The 10,000-nt window shown below is 44.0% G+C and overlaps 1 protein-coding gene and 1 pseudogene across 5 annotated transcripts in view; both read left to right on the top strand.

The window, feature by feature from the left end:
• Positions 1 to 10,000, top strand: part of LOC147017951 (glutamate receptor ionotropic, delta-2-like) — an 878,371-nt gene that overhangs the window by 597,012 nt on the left and 271,359 nt on the right. The window lies entirely within an intron of this gene.
• On the top strand, positions 1,625 to 3,269 carry LOC147017952 (uncharacterized; annotated as a pseudogene).

Below are 10,000 nucleotides of genomic sequence, written 5' to 3'. Positions count from 1 at the left end.
TGAGTGGAAATTTTTCAAAGAGTAAATTAATTAAAGCATTTCAATATTCTTCCAATTCTCTCTTGAACTCATCGTTCACTTGTCTCGTTGCTTGATTAATTCTAATTCTCCTATTATGTTCATTGTTCTCTTAATTTAATCTCTAATTTAATTATTTTGCCTTCTGAACTCCGAGATTTCCCCACGGACAACCCAGCAGCGGCTGCTGGGGCCTTCACTGCAATCCTGCTGGTTCATAATTTTTGTTGTACTCACAGAAGTTACACTTTTGGAATATTCCTTAATATTTTGTTCACTTATTATAATTATCCAAACGATAGAAAAGATTAAGTTTAATGCTTTGGCAATTTCACATTTTCTGATGTGAATATGGAGGAGGGATCACGGCCTTGTTTGCTTATGCTTCAGTCACATTTGGCTCGGCGGCCGTGGGGTCTAAAAAATCTACGGCCACTAGCAATTATAGGGCGGCCGCAGTCTTTCCACGATCACACAATGTAGCAGTCACATGTTTTTATTTTTCGGTACCGAACCCTTGACCGAACCCAGTACCTGCAGAGCCTCGCAGCTGCATGGCTGAGAAAGTCGCCATTGCAAGGCTTCTTCATCGAATGCTTCTTCTTCTTCCTCTTCATCTAAGGCTTCTTATTCTTCTTCTTCCTCCACTTCCTCTTCTTCTTCTTCTTCTTCTTCTTCTTCTTCATCCAAGACTTATTCTTCTTCTTCCTCCTCTTCCTCTTATTTCATATTTCTTCACGCGGCGGCCTGATTCAGCATTATCTTGTAAAACAAGTAATCGATAATCATGTACATTTTTCTCCTCATTGATAATTAATTAGTTCGGCGAAATGCGACCCGGAAACGATAAAAATGTTATCGGACAAAAAATTAACGGACATTATGGGACTAAAAAAATCGAGTTATCGGAAGTTAACTGGTCCGATAACGATAAATACTACAGCTGATAATCTCTCATATCATAAGAATTGTGCAAATTATGACTAAAGCATGAAATTTCTACCAGTGTTCGTTCATGCCATAAGCTTCATTTTCAGATCGGGAGGTAAGGCAGATTTGACCTCTGAGGACCGTGAGAGGTCAATGACCTCAAAGTATCAAAATATTGATGTTTGGCATCATTGGTTTATGGTAAACATGTTTATGATGTACAAACCATGCATTTGTGTTCCAATAGAAGTGTCTACATATTCCACACAGCGTTGGTAATTATTTACAGGGGTCTAGCTTTGACCTCTGAGGACAGTGAGAGGTCAATGACCTAAAAATATCCAAATATTGATGTTTGGCTTCATTCGTTTATGGTAAACATGTTATGATGTACAAACCATGCATTTGTGTTCCAATAAAAGTGTCTACATATTCCACACAGCGTTGGTAATTATTTACAGGTGTCGAGCTTTGACCTCTGAGGACAGTGAGAGGTCAATGACCTAAAAATATCAAAATATTGATGTTTGGCTTCATTCGTTAATGGTAAACATGTTTATGATGTACAAACCATGCATTTGTGTTCCAATAGAAGTGTCTACATATTCCACACAGTGTTGGTAGTTATTTACAGATGTCAAGCTTTGACCGACTGGTCCTTGACACGAGAGACATCATGGACACCTCAGTGGCAGAAACTGTGAGGAAGATTGAGTCCCTTGGTGAGGAGCAGTACACAAAGTTTGTTGAAGAAAGACTGGAACTATGCACGAAGCCAGTTACAGAAACACTGCCCAAGAACAAGTTGCCACTCTTCAGTCGGCCACAGACCAAGACGCAGTCAAGGCAGCAGATCCAACTCGCTGCAGTGAAGAGTGACTGTAGTCTCTTCTTGAGGCTGTATATTGCCTGCCAATCACGTGATGGGGATCTGGACCAGTTCTTCTACCACGAGAACCAGGCAGCCCCACCAGAATTCTCAACAGGAGGAAAACTGCACCTTGGGGTCAAAGCGGATCTACTACTCTGCCTGAAATCAGACCAACCCAAAACCACAAGCGCACCTGCGGTTGATGCCACAATCCTTGATGGAGCAGCTATTGTTCAAATGCTCAATCCTGTAACGGCAAAGACCTTTGCAGAGTATGTGAACACAGTCTTTGCACCTTACATCTCCACTCAACTCGAAAAGGTCAACAGACTCGACTTCATCTGGGATGTATATCTACCTGACAGCCTGAAAGGCACGACCAGACAGAAGAGGGACAAGGGCGTCAGGAAGAGAGTGGCTCCCTCTACCATCATGCCTAAGAACTGGAAGGACTTCCTTCGTGTGGATCAAAACAAGACCGAGCTCTTTGGTTTCCTGTCACGAGAGGCCATTCGTCTTCCAATAGCAGATGGCAAGGAAATGTATGCAACATGTGGAACTGAGGTCCTGTGCTCTCCTGCCGAGTCCGACTTGACCAGCCTCGCCCCATGTTCACACGAGGAGGCAGACACTCGCCTGCTTCAACATGTGGCAGATGCTGTGCAGAAGGGGATCAGGAAGGTGGCCATACGCACTGTGGATACTGATGTTGTGGTACTGGCTGTGGCTTCATTCAACAACATCAATCCTGACGAGCTGTGGATTGCTCTTGATACTGGATCCAGCTTCCGGTACATAGCTGTTCACCAACTGGCTGCCGCCATTAACCCAAGACAATGTGCTACTCTCCCCATCTTCCATGTCCTCACAGGGTGTGACACTGTGTCTTCTTTCGCTGGCAGAGGGAAGAAGACTGCCTGGGAGATTTGGAAAGTGTTCCCACAGGTGACTGATGCCTTTGAAGAACTCTTACGCATGCCAAGTGATGTCAGTGAGGAGTCAATGTCACTGCTGGAGCGCTTCGTTGTGCTGATGTATGACTGCACCAGTGACACCATGGAAGTGAACGATGCTTGGAAACAGCTCTTCGCACACAAGTCTAGGGCTCTACAAAACATTCCCCCCAACGCAGGCAGCACTCCAGCAGCACATCAAGCGTGCATCTCTCCAGGGCAACTGCTGGAACCAAACTCTGGTCCTGAATCCAGAGTTACCAATCCCATCTGACTGGGGCTGGACAAAGGAGGCCTCTGGGTGGCAGCCTCTTTGGACGACACTGCCAGAGGCATCAAAATCTTGCCACGAACTGATCCACTGCGGCTGCGAGAAGGGATGTACTGGCCACTGCAAGTGCACCAAGGCTGCACTCAAGTGCACTGCATTATGTGCATGTTCGGGAGACTATTCGGTGCAATCAGTCACCTTTAAATCTATGCGTCTATATGGATAATGTGTGTATTACATGTACCGGTATGTACTATACATGTGTCTGAGGTAACTGACCTCACTGTACTTTACGCTTATAGACTATGTTCAGTGCACATTGAAAATTAAGGTTGCACAGATGATCTTACAACACGATTTCATGCAAGCTCTTCTGGACACCACAATAACCTAAATGTGTATTTCAATAAATTTGTTTTCTGAGGTCACTGACCTCATTGAAAGCACTTGTTCAGTCATGGTTGCATCCTGTGATTATGTATAAAGGCTCTCCAGAAGATAAAGGGACCAACACATGGCAACATACCTTTTTAATGATTCCCAAAACAGACAAACTGCACCAGAATCGTGAAAAAATGACAATTTCAATGCAATTGAGGTCATTGACCTCTCACTATCCTCAGAGGTCAAATCTGACTTACCTCCCAATCTAAAAATGAAGCTTATGGTATGTAAACACTGGTAAAAATTTCATGCTTTAGTCATAATTTGCACAATTGTTATGATTATCTGCTGCACTAAAATGGAAGTTAACTTCCGATAATAGTCCGATAAAAAAAGTAAACCGATAATTATCTGTTATCGGATTATCGCTTTTGTGCCCAACACTGGTGGCAAACACCTATACTCCGATCTCTAGTGGTAGCGCACGGTCGACGCAGACTGCCACGGAGGCCGTACGTCGGACGCACGGCGGGTGTACGGGAACCGTGCGTCGACCCTACGTTGCCCGCAGGTAGTCACACAGACCGCAAGGCCACCGTACGGTGAACACAGGGACGCCTTAGGACCCCCCTACGGCGACCGTGGAAATAGTGCGGCCGCCGTAATTTTTTGGGGGTTGGTAAAATTCATTTTTCATTGATAAGAGCCTACGGCAGCCGCATGAATAACGTAAGCCCACCGTACACCCTAATGTACGGTCGACGTGGAACACATCTACGTCACGGCTACAGCTTGTCGAATTGCTACGGCCAACTTATAAATTAAAAAAGTTATAACTCCGCGCTATAATTCTACGGAGACCCCTACGGCCTGTAAAAGATAGCCATATGGCGTAGGGCCACCCTGAGGCCACCTCACAAACTCTGTGGCCGCCGCACGTTTCTGTTAATTCAAGGGGGGGGGCACGGCCACCATATCCTAGCCGTAGAGCAAATGTGACTCATGCCTAAAAGTACAAACGTAAATACACTAAGTGAATAAGAATCGTTGATTTCTTAACATTTTCAGATTTCACTCCAAATTGACACTTAATTCGTCAACATACTGAGGATCCTCAAATCCGAAGACAGATTTTGATTACATACTTTAATTAGTCTGAGAGAGTACATTATGGTGCCAATGCAAAGGAATTTTGAGCAGGCCGAAACAAAATGGCAAACTTAAGATCCCTGCGAGGGAGAGCAGGCTGACCAAGGATAAGCCTGTATTTGTTTATTCATGATGAGCACCCCGTTAATTATCTTCAAAAGGGGTGTTCAAAATTTACCCAAATACCTAGTTTTCATTCATTCACTCCCTTGGAGTTCCCTTCGTATGCATGCAAAGCTTCAAGCCACTAAGTTTCATGGTTGTGCAGTTATGGAGGAGACACACTGGCATTTATACACACACTTATTTATATAGATAGATGGATACATATTCCACACTGGCAGTTGTTCAGTGGAACCGTTACAGACGACTTACTGCAAGTGCAAGAAACGGAAAGGTATACATTGATGTGTTTTGTCCTGTTTACTTCTGGTCATAGAAGGTCACAGTGTCTTCCAACAATGGTGTTCCTGTCCATGAATGCACAGTCCCACATGTCTTAGCCTTGGCCCACCACAACACAAAGTGGAGTCACCCCAATGTCGTAGAATTTTGTAGTTAACCGACTCGATGTAAAACCTGTTACTCAATCTGTTTGAAACAATTAATTCACTGTCCACAACGGAAAGTACATTACATCAGATAATTTTATTAACATAGTACTATGGAGTACAACCCACTGAGATGGTATACATCCACAATGATTTGCACTAAGCTAAGATTACATTTCCTGGCATTTATAAGCTTTTGTGGGAGTGGAGGGGGCTGATAAGCCTGAGGCAAAATAACTCCAACTGCAATACGTGTTTTCTCGGTGAAAAGCGAATGACATAATCATGGCAAAAGTTGGTGTTATCAACCAGGTCACTTTGTTCCATAGCATGACATTCCTTTTATCAGCATTTAGGTCAAAAGACTCTTGGGTAAAAGGAAGCATAGCTGACAGCCAATTTGACTTATAGCATAAAAATTAAATTTATAAAGCACCAGCAACAATTATAATTGAGAGTACATTAATATAATTATTTTTTCTTCCACACCAATGACTAAGAAAGCAATGGAAGGTTTGAAAAGCAGCCTGCTTGGGTGAATGAAAGCAGTTGAATTACACCATCCTTGAAATCCACAATACCCCACAAATATTCTTCCCAGATGCTCTTCTTAAGGAAGTTTTCTCTTGGTGCTCATTCATGTAGACAGGAAGTGTCTCATAAAGACTCAAGATCATGGGTGGAGGCCAACAATGCTCAACTCAGATGCTTAAAACTACAATAAACGTAATACATCTGCGAAAAGGTGAAAATCTTGACCCCCTTGACCCCCCCAACGAGATCTGTAGCCTTCGCATGCTCCTTCCCTTGTCCAAACCAACTTATTCCTAATTTACCCTTGGCAAATCCCCAAGTTCAACACCTTATTTTCTCGATCTCACACTTCACTCGTTTTCTCAATTTTATCTCTCTCATTTTAAGTCATCAGGGGCCTTCCCCAGTGACAACATAACATAGAAGGCTCTAAACATGGAACTGATTTTTATTTTTCATGATGAGGTCAAAAGATAGCTTGGCTTGTGTGATGTAGCCCAAATGATGGTCAATCAACTGAGAAAACTTTTCTTGCTCTCTTTTTTCAAGGTTGGAGTGAAGTGGTCAGAAAAAAAACAAAATAAGAAAAAAAAAAAAAGAAAACTCAAGAAAGACAGATAATGAGTGTTATGCGAGAAAACCTGATGATGTTTTGGGGAGGGAAAGGTGTGGGGTCGGAAGTGCCATTAAAGATGGCAGTTATGGGAAATTATGTAATTATGTCATCTGTGGACAAAGTATTCCGGTGTTACATCAACAAGATGGGACCATATTGGCATTTTTCAGGTTGATATGAGACATATGGAACAAGCTTGAGAGCAACTAAAATGGATTTGAGCTTAAAATACAATATTTCTGGCCATTTCAAAAGAAGCAATAATTATGACTGTCATGGATCACAGTACATCATTAAGGGTACATTCCATGACAACTTTCTTCCCAACAGTTACTTATAGAGTAGCTTCACAGGAATTACACACACGTCAAGGACATACAGTAGATGTACATTACTGTCAAAAAGTTTAGGTTATTTTCACTTTTGTGGTGCTATTCCCCATGAAGCATTTGCGGGATGTTGGAAGTGTGCAATATAAGTAGATGATAATTCAAATTTCTGTGAAAGTCAATGAACACTCAGTGTACAAAATGAGGAACACTTTCCTATAATTGAGTTGCACCCCCTTTTGCTCTCAAAACAGCCTCAATTTGTTGGGGCATGGACTTTACAAGGTGTCGAAAGCGTTCCACAGAGATAGTGGCCCATGTTGACTCCAATGCTTCCCACAGTTGTGTCAAGTTGTCTGGTGGTGGATCTCTACTCCAAATAGCTTGTTCCAACTCATCCCACAGATGCTCAATTGGATTGAGATCTGGTGACTGGGCAGACCCCTGCAGTAAGCTGAATTCACTGTCATGTTTGTGGAACCATTCCTGGACAATCCTAGCCTTGTTGAAGGGGGCATTATCCTGCTGAAGAAATCCATTCACAGATGGATACACTGCTGTCATGAAAGGATGCACGTGATTGACAGTGATGTTCAGATATCCTGCGGCATTCAAACGTTGCTCCACTTTTATCAAGGCGCCCAATGTGTGCCATGAAAACACACCCCACACCATCAAACCACCACCATGCAATGTTGACCCACGGCTTGATGGTTGCATGTACTCATGTGGTTTTGTCCATATCCTAGTCCTCCCATCAATGTGAAACAGCAGGAACCGGGATTCATCAGACCAGGCAATGTTTTCAAATCCTACAGTGTCCAGTGTTTTCGTTGTTTAGCCCACTACAAAGGCAGGTTATTGTTTTTTGCTGAAAGAAGTGGAGCTCTGTATGGTCTTCAGCTGCCATACATCAATCGTGTCAAGGTATAACGAGTTGTGCATTCTTTTTTGGGTCTTTCAGCACCAATGTTGTACTGGACTATCAGTTGACTATCGCCCATCTGTTGCTCTGCACAATTTGTGTCAGCCTCCTTTGGACCCTTTCATCAATGAGCCATTTTTGACCACCGGCCTGCCATTGGCTGGTTGTCCTTTGGGTGGTGGACCATTCTTGATACACATGGGAAACTGTTGAGTGAAAAACCCAGCAGCGTTGCAGTTCTTGACTCACTCAAACCGGTGCAACTGCCACCTACTACCATACCCGTTCCAAAGGCACGTAAATTTGTTCTTTCCCATTCACCCTCTGAATGGCACACATACACAATCCATGTCTCAATTGTCTCGAGGCTTAAAAATTCCTTCCTCAACCTGTCTCCTCCCCTTCATCTACACTGATTGAAGTGGATTTAACAAGTGCAATCAATAAAGGATCTTAGCTTTCACCTGGATTCACCTGATCAGTCTATTTCATGGAAAGAGCAGGTGTTCCTAATGTTTTTTACACTAAGTGTGTTTGCATATGTATATACAGTAAGTGTATGTACTGTATATGTGTATACATGTGTATGTATATGTGTGTAAATACTAAATATGAGAGAACGTTTTAACGAGAGGGTAGAGCGAATACTAGTACTGCACAGCAAGTGAAACTGTTCAAAATGGTGATTGACTTTTGTACGTGTTCATGGGGTAAACGACTCGAGGTTATGATGCATAAATTAAATTAAGGGCATTACAGGAAGAAAAGAATCGCTGGACTTGCTGAAAATTCGGGTTCGTCATGTTCATTTGTAGTTATGATATTTTCAAGAGATTCCTACATGTATTGAGCAATCATATTGGCAATCGATTTTGACTGCAAACTGCCGGGGTGTTTGTGTTCGGGAGGAAAGGCTCCGTGGCTGGAGTTTGAGGACTGTTTACCACCACCTCGGGATGGTGGAGTGGAGGATTCAACGATTGTTGATGTGGTCGAACCACGGCACCCTGCACACCTACCCAACCTAGCCATTGCCCTCACCCCCACATTGGTGCTTCTCCTGCCCCCCCCCCGGCACTTCGCCTGCCACTGCAGCCCTGGGCCCACAGACTCTCCTGCATCCCCCCCCACCCAGCCCTCAAATTCTCATATCCCTTGGCCCTCAAACTCTCCAACACTACCCCCCCCACCCCAGGTCAGGTATGGGAGCATGCGCCAGAGCAGCGCGTCGCTGCATCCACTTTCTGCAGGTACTCTGGGGACCTCTATCTGGCCATCCCCCAGGCAGATGCCCAGATGCCAATTCCCATCTCCTTGAGATGCTGATCAACCTGCTGCAACCATGAGGCATGTGGTTGGCTAATTAGCTGCCTCCCACTCACAAGACTCCCTGACTGAGAGACTCTGGTGAGTAGGAACAGCGTCAGGAAAACTAGCCACAGCTGACACTCACGGACTATGCAGGAAACAAACCTCAATTTGAGTTTATCTCAGCAATCGCTTCTTGGACACAAAGGCCAACCAGCGATAGCCAAGGATTCTCTGAAGAGACCTGACACTAAAGGAATTAAGTTTCCATCTCAGATCTCTGGTCAGAGTCCAAGTCTCACATCCATAGAGCAAGAATAGAAGCACCAAGGACCTGAAGACTCGGATTTTCATGCTTCCGCACAGGTACCGGCAGCGCCACACCCCATGATCCAGTGAATGCATGACTCCCCAGGCCCGACCCAGACGTCTATTGACCTCTGGCTCACAGGTCAATGAATGAGATGAAAACTCATAGAGACATGAATGTCAATGCCAAGGCAAGTGAATCTCTACATGACCTCAACATCCTCACCACAAACAGCCACAGACAGGACAGCAGCATCTAAGATGTCATTGAAAGCCTGGATCTTAGTTTTGACCCAGGAAACTCCTAATCCCAGTGGCTCCGACTCCTCCTTCAGCACCTCGAGGGCCCCCAAAATGATATCCAGAGTCTCCACAAAGATTACTGCATCATCCGCCAAATCAAGGTCAGAGATCAACATTCATGGACCACGGTGTGAAGTTTTCTGTTCTCAAAGTTTTGTGCGATGGCTCTCTTCAGGATCGTCGGTGAGCCGGACAGCTTCCATAAGGAGTTATTTTGTTATACTATTCCAAGGGATGGTTTTAGCTCACCTGTAAAGTAGTTCCGGGGAGCTTACGGGGTGGCATGTCGTCCGTCTGTCCATCCACAAATACTTGCAACTTCTAAGAAACTACACATACGATTTCAATGAAATTTGGCGTTCCGGGGGGGGGGGGGAGTGAGTTGTCTCCCCAAAGAAGTATTTGCTCTCTTCTTAAACGATACACACAATTCCGATGAAACTTAATGACAACCTTCATTACCCATGATAAACTAAAGTTTGTTCATGACATTAGAAAAATCTGCTCTGAAGGGATTTAAGGGGGGTTGCCCCCCCAAATATATATTTG

Source organism: Eptatretus burgeri, chromosome 10 (genome assembly GCF_056783735.1).
Source record: "Eptatretus burgeri isolate ZD-2024b chromosome 10, Ebu_testis_v1, whole genome shotgun sequence".
Lineage (NCBI taxonomy): Eukaryota > Metazoa > Chordata > Myxini > Myxiniformes > Myxinidae > Eptatretus > Eptatretus burgeri.
This window is presented reverse-complemented; position numbering and strand designations above follow the sequence as displayed.